Here is a 22,383-nt window from a genome sequence, read left to right on the forward strand (position 1 = left end):
AATTATTTGTATAAACTTATATGTTTATTTTATCCTAATGAGTGTCTAAAGCACTCAGGGACTTATGTAATTCGCCCAAAATCATTATTTTATAAGTTTTAAAAATGTTCCCGTCGGGTGACGGAAACTTAATCGGGTGCGACCAAAAGCCGCGGTTAGCGTCGGTATCGGGTAGAATTCCACCGCGTGCAAATTTTAGGGACTATATAAATGAGTTTCAGCTTTCATTTGAAGCTTTTTCCTTCTCTCACTACTCTCTCTCTAACCTCTCTCCAAAATCCAAAGATTTAGTGTCCAAAACTCAATTTTAAGGCTTCAAATCCTTAAGGTACCTCCCTAGCCTTAATCTATAGCATCTTTAGCCTTCAAATTCGAGAATCAAACATGATTTGTGACCACATACATGAGTTTACGGCCATGGATCATGCATGGGCCGTAAACTCACAATAAGTGGGGTTTTGAGCCTTTAAACCCTTCCTTGACTAGTTTGGACCTTGGATATGGCTATGAGACTTTAATATAAGTAATCTAAACATGTAATACTTGCATTTTGTGATGTTTAGAGGAGTTTACGGCCAAGGAATATTCTTGGGCCGTAAACTCATATAATGAGGGTTTTTATGCCCTTAAACCCTTCCAAATCACCCCTATAGCTTAGATATGAATTATGGGACTTTGATTCTTGCATTTGGACACTTGAAACATTAATTTTGAGGGACTTATGTGAGTTTACGGCCAAGGAGAGTTCTTTGGCCGTAAACTCCACTAAACTTGGCATAAATCTCATTCTAAGGTGTTAGAAAGCCATCCAACACCACCAAAAGCCTTGGAATAAATCAAGGGACCAACCAAAAATACTTTGAGGGCCAAAAACACAACATTTATGGGGTTTCTAAGAGTTTACGGCCAAGACATGTTCTTGGGCCGTAAACTCCAAAATTTTTGGTGTTAAAATGCAAACTACACACCCCTAAGGCCCTTAGATGAATTTTAGAAGTCCATTCATGCATGTTCTAGACCTTGAAACACCTTGTAGCATCACGCACTAGAGTTTACGGCCATGAAGGGGGTTTCATTGGCCGTAAACTCCACAAACACCTCAAAAATCACATGTAAACTCATGTTAGGCCTTGGATTAATTCTACCAATCACATGTGATTTGTTCTAGCATCATTAAACATCATTTTCTTGGACAAATAAGGGTTTACGGCCTTGGAGCCATGCTAGGCCGTAAACTCCCATCAAAGAGGGTCAAATTGATGTTTTGAATCATTCCAAGTCCTTAAACCAAGTCTAGAAATCATTCCCTAAGTGTTGGAAGTCCAAAAGGTACCATAAAACACCCATCATGAGTTTACGGCCGTAAACTCATGGGGAAGGGTGTTTTGGCCGTAAACTCCCTTAAAGGGGGTGTTCCTTTGATGTCCCAACTCATTTCCCAAGTCCCTTGTGCCATTCATGTCCCTAAACGCCACCCGGGTCCCACCAAACACTTGTATCGGAGTGTTATCGCGACCTGAAGCAATTGTCCCTATCCGACAATCAATCTAAGTCCTAATTAGATACAAATGTGTATCTTTACTTCATAATTAGGAACCTCGTGCGTTTACAAGTCCCGGCTCAACTCTTAGCATCCAAACCGTCTCGTACCTCGTTCGGTGAGTTCATACCCCTACGGCTTTTTCACTGTTTTCAATGTTTCCAGGGGGGGAATACAAGCAAACCATAACCGCTTTCCAATCACAACATTGATGTGTTTCAAACAATATATGACAAATCTATAAACTCTTTTACTCCTTATGTATTATGCTGAGCATAAGGAATGACTACTCGATTTCAACTAAATGGATTTTAGTTAAGAAACAATCAAACTAATCAAATTATTATGGGAATAATTTGGGGGTCTTTACTGTTCTTTCTATCGTATACTGATATCTATACTAAATTATTAGATAAACTATGTCTGTTCAGTTTATCTCCGTATCATTTGAATATGTTATCCGATGATTTCATGTATGTATCTATACTTTATTGTACTATGTTTCATAACTTTCTGTATGTCAATATCTTACAAGAACCCTGTGAATAGTTTAGTACTAGCTTGTGAGATAGTCACTACCCTTTATGGATGATCAGTAAATCCTCTCCGGAAGTGTAACCAGAGTCTCCTGGAGGGAGAGCGCGGAATTTGTGAATAGATCTATTCGGGACTGACAATCCCACACCTTAACTGCTAGCTACAGTTAGGCGGGCACGCCTAGGGTGACAAATTTCTGGATATCGTTCGACGTCTGACAAACGTCAAGGAGGTCACGTTGTCGTATCAGTATGGTTACCCGACTCACAATATGTATTAATACCAGCTTATTCACAGTTTGGGTTCAGAATCTTTATCTCGTTCGGGATAGTGATCCCATGGTTTTGTATCTATATTCTATGTCTCCTTCGGGATTGTGATCCCATGGTATTGTTTCTATATCTCTTTCGGGATAGTGATCCCATGGTATTATCAAACTATTCTATATCTATGTCCTATACGGGATAATGATCCCATGGTTTATTCTTATATCTCTTTCGGGATAGTGATCCCATGGTATTAACTAAACTATTTGGTATCTAGTTCGGGATAGTGATCCCATGGTTTTATGTCTACTATCTGTACGGGATGTCTTTCCCCATGATTTTTAACTATATCTTATACGGGATAGTGATCCCAAGGTTTCATATCGATAACTTATACGGGATAGTGATCCCATGGTTTTCTAAATCTATATACGGGATAGTGATCCCATGGTTTCTAAATCTATGAACTATTCGGGATAGTGATCCCAAGGTTTTCTAAATCTATATCTTATACGGGATAGTGATCCCATGGGTTCTAAAATTTGTATCTTATTCGGGATAATGATCCCATGGTTTCAAATCTATATTTATATACATACATTAACTTATCTCGTGTTAGTTCGGGATGATAGTCCCATGATCTTGAACCGTATTTTCGAATATCTCAAACTAACTTATATGTCTTTCGGGATAGTGATCCCAAGATTTTCATTATATAGTTTTGTGTGCTAAACTATACTTTGTGATATACTATTGATCTTACAATTAGGAAAATATGGGATTTTCCTGGGGTAAATACAATACATAATCGAATTGGTAACAAACGATAACTTAACCAACTTCACATAAGAAAATATGGGATTTTCTTGGATAACAAATCTTTCCGGAAACTAAAGGAAACCGATACATTTTCACAAAACAAAACCGCTTATGAACTCACCAGCTTTATGCTGATTTTCAAACCGCTTGTATTCTCAGGTCCAAGTTAGACAGGTACCCAGTGATCTCTTTTGGCGAAGACGGAGTGCGTAGAAGACTCGTCTCAACTTTTGTTAATATGATGCATATGTATATTTGTATAACTTTACTTTTGAAACACATGTAAACTTTCATATATATGTAATGTAATGTTTGTTTACTGTGAATACTATGTACATTGGATTTGATACACAACGTGGTAGTCAACCCCGGAGACGTTTCCGCCTTTGGTTTTCGGGGTGTGACAAAACTGTTTGAAAGTTGTAGATTTAAACTGATAATGGTTTACATACAACAACATTTTAAATCTAATAAATTAAATATAATATGTTAAAAGTTAAAGACATAACTTTATAAGTAGAAGTAAAGATATTATTTTAAAATTGATAGTTTATTTATGATTACACTTTAGGTTTGATATTTATTTAACCTTATTAACCAATTTATAATCATTATTAGAAAGACACTACAATTTATCACTTTTAACTATTTACAAAATATTTTTTGGGTTGTTTAAGTTAAACTAAAATTTATATTTAAGGTGAACCTGTAATGTTATATTTAAATCAATAATTTAAGGATTTTATACAAATTGTTCCAAAATTGTATCTTTATAATGACAATGGTTTACATTCAACAATACATTATGACTAATAAATTAAGTATAATATGTTAAAAGTTAAAAAAACATAACTTTATAAGTAGAAGTAAACATATTTTTTTAATATTCAAATTTAGCTTATATATGATTACACTTTAGGATTCATCTTTATTTAACCTTACTAACCAACTTATAATTATTATTAGAAAGAAATTGAAAAGTCATGGGAGTTTCAAATGAATGTGGTGAAAGGAAAATTGCATGGGAGTTTCAAATAAACGTTGTGAAAAGAAAAATGCTTACTTTATAATATAATATGATATGATAATGATAATGATAATGACTAGGCGAATGCTCGCGCATTGCGCAGAAACACCTATATAGTTGAAATTTATATATATATATATATATATATATATATATATATATATATATATATATATATATATATATAACAATAACGTTGTTGTTAAATTTGATATAATAATTCATATACTAAATTGATATAATATATAGGTTGCTACTACCTGATATGTTTTATGTGCTAGCATGATATGATGATATGTGATAGTAGCATTAAGGGGAATAGTCCCCGTGACACGGTCGTAAGGACCTGAGGGTAGGTTGGACACCCCATAATTTCCTGGCAGGGTAGGTCAAGCACCCCAGAATTGCTTGACATGGGTAGGACGAGCACCCCAGAAATGCTTGGCAGGGTAGGTCGGGCACCCCATAATTGTCTGGCAGTATGTATGTTGTATGGTATGTGGTATGATGGGGGGAATCACTAAGCTCCGTCCTTACAGTTTTCAGTTTTGTTTCAGGTAACTCTTCATCGAAGGGGAAGGAGTTAGTACGGTAGCAACGCATCACTCACACACATAGGATTTTCGCCTTATGAGATTCTTGGGATTGTACTCTAACATTATTACTATTTTATGTATGGTTTGAGACACGTGACTATGTTTTATGAAATGATAAGGATCTAAGATGTTTTTCAGTAAACTGTTTTATAAGTTACTTAATTAAAAACAAAATTTTTGTTCTTGAAAATTGGGATGTTACAGTTTGTTTCATGATTACTTCACCTGGATGAGCTTTGAAGTTATTGAAATCGTTGAGGATAGTGGTGAGTTTCTTGTCTTGAGCTTACTCGGAACCTTCATACAAGTTTTTAAGAACATCACAAATTTCTTTGGCTAAATTGCAGTTGATAATGATGTCAAAGTTATCTGGGGCCACTCCACATGAGATTTCATAAAAAGCAACAACATCACTTTCCATTTTATCAATATCATCTTTAGTGGGACAATTCATCACAACTTGACCTCCACGGAGTCTAGCTTGAGCACCATCAGCTTGAACAAGAGTGAGAATAGCAACATGAGGACCTTCTTATACAGATCTCCATACATCTTTACCAAGTCGTTTTAGATATCTCTCCATTCTTTGAGACCAGTGGTGATATTCTCTTGCAACAAGTATTGGGGCTCGGTTAGAACCTCCAACACTGTTGGAAACGTTAAGTGATAAAGCTTGTGCCATTTCCTCTGTTTTTTTTAAGATTTTTGTTTTGAAAAGAAATGAGCTTTAGTGGTATAGAAGGCTTTTCAAAATCAAAGTTTTGTTTAAAAAGTAACCACTTTGGCTCTGATACCAATTTTTGAGAGAAGAACTTTGGTAAGCACTTGAACAAACATAAGTACAAGTTGATAATTGTGGAATAAGTTAATCTCAAAGGATCATGTAAGCTCAGCAATAATAAGTTAGATTTGTTATATTTGTTAGTTGTGGAAATGTAAAGTGCTGAAATGTAAAGGAAATGCAAATTACAAGTTATATCAAGTAAACACCAAACTGATACGAAACACGGTTTGCATTCAAACACGAGTTAGTAAGTGAGATCAGTTTAAAGTAAAGATCTTCGATGATGATCAGTAAGTAAGATGGAGATATGAGATATGAGAGGTGATAAGAAGTAGATAAGAGAATTCATATGTGATTAGAAATTGTAGAAGTGGTGTTTGATACAAAGTGAGAGCACTCTATTTATAAAGCCTTGAAGACTTACAATCAAGATAAACTATTAATAAACTACTAACTAAAAAGACCATACAATGTCTAGTTGATTAAAATATGTTATCACAAGTTAATGCAAAAGCTAAGTCTTCATTGAGGTTCACTTTGGTTCTCATCTGGATTGCGGTAGTAGGGGAGATATTGCGGTAGAGACAAGAATTGCGGTAGTGAAGAAGCAGATTCCGGTAGACAGAAAGGATTTGATATGGACATATTTAGTCATATAATTTATATATTATCTTAATACTTTATGTTGATTTTATATAACTTAATGAACAAAGGGTGCTTAATTAGTTTATAATTTAATTTTTCAGCAACAATGACATGTTGGGATGGAAAAGGAAGCGGATTTACCAATTTGAAGCTTGGATCTAGGATTTTGAAGAAAGAAGGATGTTGTTGGACAACTTGACCCTACGTCAGTGTTTTGGCCATATCTCATGAACCGTAACTCCGATTGACGAGATTCAAAATGTTCTAAAAACTAGACACAATTTCGGACGACTTTCATGTTTTGAGAAAATGTTGGTTCCAAGAGGACTCGATGAGTTGATCAGAAAGTTCGCGATTCTCGATGCTAACTTGCCAAACACGGGATTTTAATGACCAACTCGACGAGTTGGGTCACAAACGCATCGATTTGGCTCTGTTTTCAGAATTTATATATATAAACACTTCTCATTCAAACCCTAATTAATTAGGGAAGCTTTGGACGATTTTTGGAGGCCGGAGGGTTCTTAGAGCTGTGGTTTTCGAGATTTCAACTTAGATATCAATTTGGAAGAAGATCAAAGGCAATAACACATTACTTTTATCTTAATCTTTTGCATGAACCATGTTTCAATCATTAGATTTCATTTTTAGTTTGTTATTTGTTGTAGATATTAGCTAAAAACTCATTACTTATGTTTAGACTAGATGAATTTATGAATACGGTTTGATTTTATGGCTTGGATTAGTTTGATTTGGTGAATTTTGTTTTGTTAAGCTTGTTAAAGATCCTTATGTGTTGACAATAACTACTTTCTGTTAATTATCAAGTCTATTAAGTTGCATGAACATCTCTTAAATGCTTGTCTCATATAATTTATGTGAAAACAATATTATATGCCTAGGAATAGTGAACATAAAACTAGGGGTTAACTAGAAAATAGGTAAGTCAATGTGTGAGCTTGTGTGACGAACAACCATAAAAGAAGTTAATTGAATTAGTAATTTAATTAGCTAAACTACAAGTCTTACTTAACCCGAATCAATAAACTAGGAAACTCATTAATTTAACCAACTGGCCACTATTTGAATTGATTTGTTTTCTAAGGATTAGTAATAGTGAACATGAACCTAATCACATTAATCGGTAGCCAATAAAAAATTAATCCATTGCACTTGCCATAAAATCAACCATAGGAATAAGTGAGTCGAATCTGAACAGAAGTCTCTTTTATTATTGAATCTAGTTATCTTCTATTCTCTTTAGTTGTTAATTGCCTTCGTTTAAGTGTTATTTGATTGCTTAAGTTTCTAGTCTTGCAAAACTAGAGAAAACCCCCTTTCTATTACTTGTTTTATTTAGATAATATTAGCATTTATTTTAATTGTTTACCGTTCCCTGTGTTCGATATCCTACTTGCTTGAACGATATTACTAATCGATAGTTACACTGCCTTTCGTGTGTTTATTTTGTGTCTAAGTTAGTAGGATTAAAACTAGTGTATTTCACACACATCAGGATTGCGGATGACTAAGTTTAAGAGGGTCACTTTTTGCTTTAACACATGGTCCAAACACCAGATATATCTAGGTTCCTAGAGTTCGATATTTCATTTTGTTCATGGATTCTACTGTTATTAGGTGTGAGATGATGTTTGGGTTCCTTAAAGTTTGTGGTATCATGGTTTTATACCTATAGGCTTATTAAGGTGTTGGTCTTAAGCCAGACAACCTCGTTTTGGATTATAGCAAGACCGAAAAGTTGTCATGATCCGAGAGAATGGAAATCAGAAACCTACAAGACTGTGGGAGGATGGTTACATGTTAATAAACCCATAATAATGGTTTGTGAGATTACAGTTGGTAGGTATTGTATGCGTGTTATACTAGTTAGTGTGATTGTTCAACAATTAAATGATGAGGGTACATGGGTGTATGGTTCAACGCAAGATATAAGACCTTGGGTATGATGTGGAACAATCTAGGAGTGTAAATTAGGCATATCGATGGAAGTTCGCTAGCTAGTGTATAGTGTATGCCTCATTCGTGTAGTGGGTGTTGTTGATTTATCAAGAAGATAGCTTGAGTGTTGGGAGTTTTATGGATGAGTGTCGTAACCATTGGACATGTCGAGATGTTAAAGAAGTGTTGATCGAGATATTGCTTCTTTTGGGTGTGGTGAAATTATTTTTAATGGATTAGTTGGTTTGTGCATGAAGGAGTAAGAATGATCATCGGCCTTAGAGGGTCGGTATATGGAATTTCAGATTATAAATTTGAGATTTATGAGAGTTTTACAAGGAGTTAGATTGTGTTACCAGACATGGTTAAGGGTTATGATGGAGAGATACTTTACCATCCTGGTAAAGTAGATGTAGTTGTTAATGATCTTAGTCGGGAGTCAACTAGTAGGCCACGTCGTGAGTTGTGTCTATGAATGAAGACGTTTACTCCTCTATTGGATTTGATGAAAAGTGGCAGGGAGTGACATTTCAGGATAAGAATGTCATTTGGACCTGGGAGTTCAGGAAAGATTGTGACTATTGATCTGGAAATTCGGGGTTATTTGACATACTAAGGTCTGGTATATGTTCCTACGTCGGAGGTAATGAGAAGATATCTACTATAGGGATGTTATAGCTAGGCACATGATGTCAATTTGTATGGTCTCTAATAAGTATGTACAATCCATGTCCCGGTTGTATGAAAGGTTTAAAGAGTAAATGGGTACTCGGTTGCGATTTAGCATACTTCCAATATTGTATTGGTGTTTCGTCATCCATCCTATTATGTAGTAAGAAGTGCAAGACGCCTATGTGTGGAGTAAGATCGACTATCGAATACTAGGGAGCACAAATGTTATGCATAAGATGAATGACATGTTTCAATTTGGTGAGCAACTCAATTATATAGAGAAGTTGGTTGCTATCCTTAAAGGAGGGATGAAGACATCGTGCACAAGGAGTTGAGTTAGTAAAAGATCAATGACCACATTATAAATGTCCCAGGTGGACCTAATAGCTGAAAGTGGAGTTGCAAGCATATAATACAAAAACGTTTTCTAGTAGTGACTTCAAGGACAAAGACTGATTCAAGTGGGGGAGAGTTGTAACACCCTATTTTTCAAGTATTCAATTTTCTTGTAAACAAAAAATAAATAAAAACAAATATATATATATATATATATATATATATATATATATATATATATATATATATATATATATATATATATATATATATATATATATATATATAGGGAAAAAATTAATTAAAAGAAATCTAAAGATTTTTTAGTAAGGGTTTTTGTGCTAAAGTAGAAAACTATTTATGTAAAGCTTTTTAGTTTTAGGGTATGTTTCGTCATTATGGCAGTGATTGAGGGCTATAACTGACATTCAAGGTTTTAGCCGATGAAATTTGACGGGATCATATGGTTTGGGATTACATCCAATTACTTTTTGCCCAATTCATAGAAATCACGTGTATATGGATGTATAACTTTTTTTAAGCCCAAAACCTACACATACAAACTTAGTTTCAGTATGTGTGTGGGTGCCATGATTTTCCCTAGAAGAGAAAGAGAAAGAGAGTGGGATATGATCTAGAAGGAGGTTGCAGTGGGTGTCGATCCAAGGAAGAAGGAAGGGTAGAAAGGTCAAGAAAGAAGTAGGAATCAAGGGGGGATCATGTTGAATGATTAAAGTCCTTTGTTCTTCTTATCTGTTGTTCTTTTTTGGGTATAGCCGAGAATCACAATGGCCTTGGCCATGGCTGCCATTCCCGTTTACCAACAACCACCGTGCTAGGTTGGCCATGGGTGGTTGGGTTTCGAGATGGAGAAGCTAGAGTTTGTTGAGAAATCAAACCCTAACTTGATAATGTTACCAAAAGGGGCATTATACTTTCGTTCCTCATTAAAAATTATATTGAGTCATAATTGAAGTTGGGATGAAACTTTGGACTCAATGATTTGTCACTCCTGTGAAGTACTCATTTTCCAGGTTATAAGTCATTTTGGATTGGGAAAACTGCAATAAAATCCCTACATATTGGCCTCATAATCGATTTAGTCCCTATATATATATATATATATATATATATATATATATATATATATATATATATATATATATATATATATATATATATATATATTATTTAATTAAGTCTCAAATACCAGTAATTGTATTCAATTTAATCATTTGACCCGGTCAACAGGTCATCCAACTTTCAAAAATTACATTATTGGCCCAGATTTCAAAATTTATTACAAATTTGGTCCAAAATTTACAGTTTTGGCCCGGATTTTAAATTTCGTTATAAATTTGGTCCAAACTTTACCCTTTTTACAAAAAAATGTATACAAACACCTATTTTATCTAGATTTTTTATATAAAATCGTGTTTGTTTACATTTTTTTAAAAAACTTGTTTAAATAATTTTTATGATACGTGTTTGTATACATTTTATAAAATGTATACAAACACGATTTTATAAAATATATACAAACACGTATTATATAAAAAATGATTTAAACACGCTTTTATAAAATGTATACACACACGATTTTATAAAATGTATACAAAAAAGTATTATATAAAAAATTAGCCAAACACGTTTTTATAAAAAAAAAATATGAACAAACACGATTTTATAAAAAAAAATATAGATACACACCTATTTGTGTGCATATATATATATATATATATATATATATATATATATATATATATATATATATATATATATATATATATATATATATATATATAGGTGATAGGTGTTTGTATACATTTTTTATAAAAACGGATTTGTATATATTTATATACTTAAAAATATATATTTTTATAACTAGATACTTCATATACAAAAATTTTGTAAAAAAAGTTTTTTATATAGAAAATATAAGATTTTTATGTGAAAATACGTTTTTTTTATATAAATATGATTTTATAAAGGAAAAACATATTAGAAACAATTTTTTGAGAAAAAAAAGTTGTAATAAAAACTAAAGTTATGATGAATTCATAATAAAATTCTAAAATTTAGGCAAAAAGGGTAAAGTTTGGACAAAATTTGTAACAAAATTTAAAATCGGGGCCAAAAGTATAAATTTTGGACCAAATTTGTAATAAATTTTGAAATTTGAGCCAAAAATGTAATTTTTAAAAGTTGGATGACTTGTTGACCGTTTCAAAGGGTTAAATTGAATACGATTACCGGTATTTGGAACTTAATTGAATAAAAAATAAATATAGGGACTAAATCGATTATGAGGCAAATATGTAGGGACTTTATTGCAGTTTTCCCTTTTGGATTGGGTCTTAAGGGGTTAAGAAGCTAATTAACCCTAAAAAGCCAAAACTGTGATTACAGGATTTTTTTTCCTAATAAGTCCCTGTCTTTGAAATATCCTATCTCAGTCATGGAAAACCATTTTTGATCGAAATTAGGGCACAAAGTTTCATAATTGAGTCATATACACTTCATTAGTTTCGACCATAATCCAGAAATACGTCTAGCTAGGGTAAAAACGACCATTTATCCAGACTAATCCGGATTAAACTGTTATGCGAGGAAGTTTTGTAAACTTCTCCATAAATCATAGAAAAATATTTGGAAGGTGTGCAAATAATACTTTTAAATCTAATAACTTGATCTCTCAACATGTGAAACAGTTTTGAAAAATGAGGAGTTTAACGTGGGAAAAACTGGTCCCGAACAGACCCTAATACTTTATGTAGAAAGCTGAAATTTAAACCCCTAGTGTATTTGGATAATTAAGGAAAATAAATAACTAAACTTAACTTCAATCATTATTATTATGAAGCTGAAATTTAAACCCTTAGTGTATTTGTTATAAGTTTTACTATGATTATATGTTTAATTGTTAATGAATAATTGGTAAAAAAAATAATAGGCATAAAATATCAAATTTTAAGTTGGAAACTCGATTTCGAAAAGTACCCAAAATTATTTATAAATATTATTTTGTGGGTTCCTACAATGAAAACTCTTTTTAGAATAGACAACAAATAAAGAATTAATTAGAAATTAGGAATTATAAGGTAATAAGGTAACTGTTTTTTGTGATGTAGAATGTTTCTGTGGTGAAGGAAAAAAAAAAAGAACAGCGGTAGTAACAAAAAACAATAGAAACAAACAGTCAACCACAATGACACAATAACACATACACACACAAATACAAAACTACAAAAGCAAAAAAACTAGAGAAGAAGATTTTTGATACACATGAGACGATTTCTGTGATAAATAGTATATAGTTATTGAGTTTCATTGAATTGAATATAATATACAGTGACTAAATAAAATGGGTAAGTATATTATTGTTTTACATATTAAAGATAATTTCCGGAAATATTGATAAAAAATTTCAAATTTGAAATATAAATTTAAACCAACTGCTGATGTTAAGGGATATCAATTTATATATAACAAATATATTTTTTACCATTTACTTCTTTATTAGTTCCTAATGTAAATGGATTTTTATTGGTCAATGCAATTAGATATTATTGGGGTAAAAAGGTAATTTAACTTACATATGAAATGGTAAAGTATAGTGACACATGGCGGAAAAGGTTTCATTTATTAGGAATAGATAGTTCATATTTTTATGCTTTTCAGATATGAAGAGTTTAACTGTTCAAAGCCCAAATTTATCCCAAACTTGTGTGATCTTTTTTGTGTTCATATTCTTATTGGATCAAATCGTAAAATTCCAGCCCAATTTTGTTTTTGATCCAGTCTATTTCCGGTATGTTACTGTTCATATAAAATTTCTTTGGCCCAATTTCGAAATGCTTTGGCGTTAATAATTCGAGTCCAGTTCGTATATTGATTATCCATGATTCAATCAGAGAAGCATCCACTCATTCGATTCTTCATATCATATTCTCAAATCGAAATTTGTTTCTCAAATTCTTATCCACCGCTGTCGATTAATTTATCATTTTTCTAGAGTTCGTATATTGTCGAAATTTGTTTGATCTGGATATTCAATTCAATGATTTTGGTGATTATATTGGAAATCGATGTGAAGGTAAATGTTTTTATCCGGTTTTGGTTGTCGATTGATATCATATAATTTGATGAGTTGATTGTCAATTTTAACAAATTGGTTGAATATTGGATGTTGATGATGAAGATTGCTGATTGTGTTGAAGGTTGGTTCATAAAAGAATGATTTTACTTTCCCTAAGTCTATTACGATGAACTGGAATCGAAGAGAGGTTCAGGATTTGAAATTGACATGTTCGTTTCTTGTTATTAATTCAGTTGACTTCAGTATTGTGTTGATGTTATTAATCGTTTCAAGCCTCTGTGAACTCTGGCAAAAGGCAGATACGATGAATTCAGTGGCTAATCAAATTAATTCGGAATCAATTCGCTGTATCTTTGCAATTAACTTTTTGAAAAAAATAATAATAATAATTTTGGTTCTATGAACAAAAAATTATTATTATTATTATTATTATTATTATTATTTTAATAATTTAACCATTGAAACTGACAAATACTTGTAGTTAACCCTTGTAATTGGTTAGTGTCGGTTTTGTTGATTTGTCATAAAATGGTGATCGATTAAGAGGGTGCAAAACCTGATAAAATGTCACAATAAAATTTTGTGTTCACTATGAGGCATTAGTAAACACAAAAAAAGACTTATTCATTTGTCGTAAGAAATACATTTCTAAACCATATAGTGTATATAATGGAATTTTATCTAGGAATAACACCTTCTGATAAATCTTTTATTTCTTAGGTGTCTTTCGATTGTGAAAATATCTTCGGTGAGCGGTAGTTTTATGGTAAACATTTTACACTCAAGACCTGAAAATTCAACAATGAAGTAGCATTTTGCCTAAAAATGCACTTCTTGCGACAAATCAACGAGGTCTTCTTTAGTTATATAAGATATAGATGATATATTTATGATTGTAATATTGATATCTATTAAAGATAATCACAAAAAGTCCAAAATGACATATAGGTTATCTATTGTGCTTTTTAATAAAAAAAAGTTATCTTTATTTTGAGTTTTTAAAAAAAATATATATAAATTTTCCTCAAATAAATTTAATATATATAAAAAGAAAAATCTTTAAATTTTAATCTTATTAACAAAAAACCATTCGTGATTTTTTATTTGCAATTTAACCCTTAAAACTAACATTAACCGGTTACAATGGTTATTTTGCAAGTGTTTATTGATTTTAAATGTTAAATTGCAAAAATAATAATAATAATAATAATAATAATAATAATAATAATAATAATAATAATAATAATAGATTATGGATGATTTTTTTTGAATTAAACCAAAATATAGGCTTAAGCTCTTCGGCTTCTAAGACATTTTTGTTCAATCTCAAAAGCATCATTTAGTACTCAAGATTTCAAAAATCTCTTTCGTATTAAAGCATCTTCGGTCCCAACTTGCTTTTTACCACTGATAATTACAAAGATTATTAATTTCTTCCAATTTTAAAATGACTCATACTCCATTGACGATCTGATTCTTAAGTGGGGAAGAAACAAAATGTTCACATTTGGTCCCTCGAGTTTCAGATAAACCGACAGTTTTGGCCCGATTAACAAAATAATTGCCAATTTTGGAGTTGATGTTCGGGATGATCAGATCTGATTTTTTTTTGCAAGATTATTTAACGTGAACACTACATATTTGATTCCCATTCAAGTAAAAGAAAGTCAAAATTTCGAAAACTGTCATATTTTCTATTTTTCGAATTTGGAGTTTCATTTTATTCCACTTGTCAATGGGGAGTACAGCATTGATATATCCGATTTGAGCACAATCTCATGCTTATTTGAAGGTTTTATAATCAAATTTCGATTATAGAAAGGGGGAGAATTTGATACGGACATTCAAAAGAAGATTATGACTATTCAGCATGATGATTTTTAGTGAAACATGAAAATGATTTATTGAAGTCGGGTATTTTTGGTGTCTCGATGAGCATATATGGAGTTTAGTTGCTGTGATTGACTATATGGTTTTATGTCTCTCGACTTTGGCTCTTCTTGATCAAGTTTGATTGAAAATCTTGATCTTGATTTGTTACATGATGCTTTTGGATCTTCATGTCTTTAGCGAACGCTCTTCATAATTATTTTGTAGACCAATATGATGTCGAGGGGGAGTTATTAAAAGGATTTGGGAAGCACGGAACTGATTTCGAGTTCTTATTTACGAAAGGGGCATTTTTCATGGGTTTTCACTAAAAAGTCATTTTTTTTTTATTACTTTAGATAGCTTGTGTTGATTATTCCCTTTGGAGTTTTTCTACATTGTTACATATCCTAGAGCTCAATGATGTTTATTGACCATGGAAGATTGAAGATTGTTGATTTCCTCACCATTGCTTCTTATTATGATGTCACGAATGGACTTTTTATTCGCTAGATGTTTTTCAGCCAAAGGAGTAGCGTGTTTTCTCCTTGGAAGTGTGAAATGTTGGCAGTTCAATAAATATTGTCGTGAGGGGTGTATGTGGACCAAGGTTCTAAAAAGTTCTTCATGGCTCCAAGGTTTGTATTTGCCACCAAGCTTTAACAAAATGTCGTCTTAAGTCATATCTGTATATAAAAATGAATAATAGTAGAAAATATATAAAATTTATTAATTATATACAAAATTAACGCCTTAAGTCACACCTTACAAACGACATGACTCACTTCACCACAGCTTGAAAAAGCTTGAGGCTTGACATTGCCGCCAAGTCACGTTTAACGTTATTTAGAACATTGATGTGGACTAAGTAAGAGAGACTAAGAACACTTGGTCTGACTTTGCAACATGATTCTTATCTGATTTATAGCTTTCGATTTGAAACAAGCGTTTAACTGTCTATCCTATTTTCTAATCGAGTAAGGAGACGTTACGTTTGATGATCCGTTAGTGGCAACCTGGACTGTGGAAGGATTGTATGTTATAGAATTGTATGGCTCATATTATCTTTTGGTAAGTATTGAGTGGGATGTTGATTGGGTTCTTGCAGGTCGATAGGATGATGGTCCTGTCCTTATAGGCCCACTAGGTGTTGGGCGGGAGTCTTCATACCCGTGGATGGCTGATAGCAAGAACGGTGAAGAACCAGGAGCTTCTCATCCCAATGGTTAGATGGTTTCATGGTGTATCATGAATCATCATGGATTTAACTTATGTGAGTTGGGCCTGACAGTTGTGTAGTGGAGACCCGTGTGTTGGTTCCTTTGTTGTTTGCTATGGTTGAGTGTTTAAGCAGTATGGCATTGTTCTGGTGGCTTAGTAGCCGATAGGTTTTGGTCGAGCCTTAGTAGGAAGTGGACTTGAACGAAAAGTCATGGTAGTACAACAATAGTTCCTTCGTGGGCTTCTCCTTAGTGGATCATTGTTCGATTTTGAGAATGGTTTCGGGCGAGTGAAGTTATCAATGATGGAGTCTGTTGTAGGACTCTCAAATGATTTTTCATAAGGTAATACACTTGAGTGCATGGGAGTGTGGATGGCATGCAGGATTTTAGGTTGGCCACTGTTACGCTCATGGGAACGGTGGGATAATGATGACTTGTCAGGAATTCAAGTATGTAATCAAGGTGGCTGTTGTGCAACCCAAGCCCAAGAATTTTAGGGTTTTCAACATATTTAAAGGATGGATCCATGTTTTTAGGGCATTTTCTTAGCCTCTATCATATCTAGAGCCTCTTGAGAGAAACCCTAGCCTCCTTTTCACCAATTTAAGTCTCCCAATCTCTTCTCTCATCCATTTTGTGATATTTTTGGTGATTTTTAGAAGGGAGTTGCTTCCAAGATTGATCCTTGAAGCTTGGTAATTGAAGATCTCATCTTTCATCTATCTTTTGGACCTTTTTAAGTCACAAAGTTCCTTGCTTTTTGGTATCTTATCATTAGATCTTGAAGTATTATGAGTTTTAGTCCATACTAATGAGTTTTGGGTGAGAGTTGGGAATAAATTTTGCAACTTTATTTCTCTCTAAGGTCCTAAGAAATTATATGTTTCAGATCTGGACTCGCAAGTAGTTTTGATGTCATGTATCAGATTTTGACCCATTTGTTAACCTTTTTGACCAAGTTTTGGGAAAGAGATGTATTGGACATGCATGTCCACAAAGAAAGGATTTGTATGTTGCATTTAGGTGTAAGAAAGACTTCCAGAAAGTTTAAATGAGTGGATTTACATATTAAGAGCTTAGTCCATTAAGTTACCCCGGACATGTGTCACAAAGTGGTGGCTTGGTCACCACGACGTGGTAGTAAGCAGTCTTGTGACTGTTTTTGTTGTGTGGCTACCACAACATTGGATATGCATGGCCAAGACTGATAGGTTTTGAGCATTCTAACACTCCTGTGGTGTACATGCAACCCTATAAACCTTGGATTTATGTTTTCTCTATTATACATGCAAATATTCAATATTCCAAGGTTTTATCCTAACTAGCATAATATGAAGCAACTATAGTACAAAAGCCTAGTTATATGACATACCTTTTGACGAAGCTTGAAGTCTTGAACTTTAAGAGCTTAGCCCCAATAGTGTGGAAGTCTCAAGTGGAATCACAAATCACCAAGAACACCTTGGAAAACTTGAGAGAATAGTAAGCACACTAGAAATTGGCCCACTCTTGTTTTCTCACACACTAGTGCCATTTCATGTGCTAAAGACCTCTTTATATAGTATGGATGATTAGGGTTACATTCATGTAAACCCTAATACCCATGACCTTTCATTTCCAAAGGATCCATAGGTTTAAAACTCCATGGACTATCCATGCAAGCTTAGCCCAACCTAAATGAACTTGGCCCATGTTATATATATATATATATATATATATATATATATATATATATATATATATATATAAGAGTCCGTATTTTAATTAGCTCCTTTTTTATCACTAAATTAATTCTAAATTAATTCTTGATCAATACTAATTAAATAATATGATTTCATATTAATATATTAGATCTTATAATATATTAATATAAATCATAAACATACTATTCTCAAAAGACTATCCATATAAATTGTTCTGGTGAAGTGTAACCCAAATGGACCATGCTACTCCCGGGTCGAATACATACCAATAATAGTTATGGGCTTAGACATCTAATCCAACAGTCTCCCACTGAGATAAGTCTAAAACTATTATTGCATATGACTCCAAAACCCGACTAGCAATCGTAGCTCTTAAAGCCGTTGTCGAACTCTGAATTAGTCAAATGACTTGTCCATTAGATAAGGGATCATATATTCCTCCATTCTAGATATCATATGGACTAATACATGGATTATAATCATTGTCTCTGTCCATTTGTTGTTTCCCGATTTCCAATTTATGATAACCAACTAATTGAACAAGCTCTTAGGGGTGTCATCACTAAATCATTGAGGAGCCCACAAATATCGCTTTTATCCCACCAAGGGTAAAAAGAATGGATAAACTTTGACTCATATGATTGTTCTACTACTTGTTGAATCATACACAAAGGTACGTTTTATAACATCGAGTTACCGATGCGTTTTCGTACAATCAAAGCATAACTAACTCATAGGAAACAACTCATATCTCTATGTTTGAAGAATATAAGATATTATCGTCTCATGATCACTCGTGATAAAATCCATGAAGTGAGTCAAATGAGCGTGAGTTGAATCCAATACTCAAAACTTATGAGCACTCATGAGTGTTGTAACAACTCTTGTTATGTCCAACATCTTAGACATCTACAAGCCAACTTCATGACAGTCTTGATTCATATCTACTTCCAACATATGACCGACTGTGGATGGTTAGATAACTTAGTCATTCGGGAAGAATGACCTAGTTGTTCTGGAAGTCAAAACATGCAAAGTGAAACACAAGAATAATTGAATCCAATATGGTCTCAGAACTTATGAATATAAATAGAACACTTTTTATTTATCACCATATTGATTACACATTATTAATTGTATAATGTTGCAACTAATTAACTTTATACTTGAATCAAAACACTAGTCATGCCATGATCTAAGCATGCACACTATGTTTATCCAAATAATAGTCATGCCATACACCAAGTATGCACACTATGTTTGTCCAAACATTAGTTATGCCATACACCAAGTATGCACACTAAGTTTGTCTATGATCTTTACTTTGTGAAATAGACCGATTAAACATTATTCCAATTATTCTCATTTCACAATCCCAAATCCTTACCGTAAATGTAAGAATTCCAAATTCCTACCATTTACCGAAATTTGTTAGATTCTAAACTTATATGCATTGATCATCTTGTAATGATTAGGCACAGAGTCACAAAGACTTGTCAACATACATTACAGAGTATTCCAATGGAGATCAACTCCATGGAAACGAAGTCTTATATTCAAAGTACATTGCTTTGAACATCCTTTTTGCATTAAGTTTCCTAATCTTACATGTAGCACCTGGTTTCCGGTATGTGAATTTTATTTGAGCATTGCCCTAATTTAGCCTTGGACTCGGCGAGTCATAAGGTCCGACTTGCCGAGTAGGGACGAGACTCAGAACATGTTTAAGTGGGCGACTCGGCGAGTCACCGCTGCTGGATGAAACCCTAAGTTTCCAAGGGTTTGCACCCTATTTAAACCCTCATTACGCCCCAACTCGTCCCCATTCACCCCCAGAACTCCCCCAACATCGTTTTCCCTTGTTTCCTTGAGAGATTGAAGTGTTCTTGGTGTATTCTTGAAGGTTTTGAGGAGAAAGAGGAGTAGATCAAGAAGAAGAGAAGGAGATCAGCCATCTTTGTGTCATTTCAACATTTTCCTTGAGGTATATCTCGTTTTTCCCCTGTTTCTATGCTTAGGATTTCATTTGGGACACCCTTGAGCAATTCTTCAAGCTTGTTTGTGCTTATTGTCTCGTAATAAGTGGATTAACATTTAGATCTAGGCAAGATTAAGCTCCAGGAGCTCAGATCTGTTAGCTTTATGGCCCCATGTGGCTTGTTCATCCTAGATCTACCCTTTTGAGGCATTTTGCACCCTAAAATCCACATTAGTGAATATCCACACGTAAAGTTGGAAACTTTACGTGTGATTTGTGTCCTAGAAGCCCAGATCTATGAATGGCATGGACTGAAATCGAGTAAATCTGTGTATTTGGTGGATGCATGGCGACGACTCGGCGAGTCGTATAGGTGACTCGGCGAGTCTGGTCGCGAGTCACCGATTTGGTCCCTTCGTGATGTGTCGAGTCGAGCCGTGAGTCACAGGGGGTGACTCGGTGAGTTGGGAGCTGAACTCACCCATGTTAGGACTCGGCGAGTCAATGCCCTGACTCGGCGAGTCCAAGGCAATCTTCATAGATCAAGAACAGACTCGGCGAGTTGTTCATACAACTCGGCGAGTCTTAGCATAAAGTGTTCTTCGGATGAAGATGAACTCGACGAGTTGTTCATACAACTCGACGAGTAGGATGAAGGAGTTGAATGACAGTTAAAAGGTGAACTCGTCGAGTCATAGCCCGACTCGACGAGTAGAACCAGGGACCTAGGACAATGGTTTACTAGGGACTCGGCGAGTGGAGATCCACTCGGCGAGTCGGGTCAACTGAAAGTTGACTCTAGCATTGGCTTAGAGCTGGACCGGGGATAAAATGGTCATTTTATCTAAAGGACAGTTAGCAGTGTTTGATTGATTATGTTGTGGGAATTGCAGCCGGAGGACTCCCGGAGCAGCAGCAGCCAGTTAGTTCCCGATCAGTTCAGCAGCTACTTTGAGGTGAGTTACCTTCCAGTAGTGGTGGGTCTAAGGCCACACTACCGGCCCACCAGTAGGAGATGTATGATAGATGATTGTCTTTGTGATATCATCTAGGTTTGCTATTACCTGTTATGTTACATGCTATCATGATACGTTATATGCAATAGTAGTAGAGTACGGTCGTTAGGACCGCTGGGTAGTCAGACACCCCAGAATTATCTGACTGTATGTGATGGTATGCTTGTATGTTGATCTATTATGATATGCGATAGAGGTAGCGGGAGGGGACCAGTCCCCGAGGATCGGTTGTTAGGACCGATGGGTAGTCAGCACCCCAGAATGGCTTGACATGGGTAGTCAGCACCCCAGAATGGCTTGACACGGGTAAGACGGCACCCCAGAATGGCCGTATGGGTAGGTCGGCACCCCAGAATGGCCGTACCGGGTAGTCAGGCACCCCAGAATAGCCTGGCAGTATGTATGTTATGTGTTTGTATGATATGTGGTACGTTGGGGGAACTCACTAAGCTTTGTGCTTACGTTTACAGTTTTGTTTTCAGGTACCTCTGCATCGAAGGGGAAGGAGCCGGCGCGGTAGCAGCACGTCATACACACACTCTTCGGTTTCCGCATTTACGAGATTTACTGGGATTGTACTCTGATATTTTGATGGGATGTATGGTTTGACCTTTTAGAACATGGTTGCGATGTGTTATGGTGTGATCAAACAATGTTTTTATTTATTAATGTTTTCTAAAGTAATATTTTAAAATGAAATTTTCGGACGTAAAAATTGGGTCGTTACATTACACATATAAAATAACTTCCACCTATAGAGACATCTCCATATTCCCATTTTGACTATCACTTCTGAACAAGAGTTGCCTCTTTTTAGAATATGTCAATATGGTCCTTCAAAAGTTAACACTATACTTCCAATTGTCCCTGAGCAACCAATCTTTGGTAAACCTTAGATTGTCCTCGACAATTGCTTAAGCAAATTAGTCATATCCAATTCTAGTACTTTTTCCCTCTTAATGCTCCCAGCCATTTGGAAAAATATAGAGAGGATAAATATTATAGCACATGCAATCGATCCTACACCTGAAGCATACGGGACACGATTCATGATGTCTCACATAAAGACATGATTCTAGACCAGTCTTTTGCTACAATTTTTTTATTTCTATTTGTCATATTCTCAAAATTCAGATTATGAAAAGGGATGCCATAATCATAATCAAATTTTAGAACGCAAATAATGTTCCCATATATAGAATTTCCTTATGTTGAACCATTCCAACATAACATTCATATATATATATATATACATATATATATATATATATATATATATATATATATATATATATATATATATATACTTGACTA

The 22,383-nt window shown here is 34.1% G+C and overlaps 1 long non-coding RNA gene across 1 annotated transcript; it reads left to right on the plus strand.

Annotated features, from left to right (window-relative positions):
* Positions 1 to 13,084: 13,084 nt before the first annotated feature.
* Positions 13,085 to 14,268, plus strand: LOC145018068 (uncharacterized). Its single transcript, XR_013666814.1, has 2 exons — positions 13,085 to 13,277; positions 14,001 to 14,268. It is a non-coding gene; the product is annotated as an uncharacterized LOC145018068 (long non-coding RNA).
* The last annotated feature ends 8,115 nt before the right edge of the window (positions 14,269 to 22,383 follow it).

Source organism: Lactuca saligna, chromosome 9 (genome assembly GCF_052625555.1).
Source record: "Lactuca saligna cultivar CGN05327 chromosome 9, ASM5262555v1, whole genome shotgun sequence".
Taxonomy (NCBI): Eukaryota; Viridiplantae; Streptophyta; class Magnoliopsida; order Asterales; family Asteraceae; genus Lactuca; species Lactuca saligna.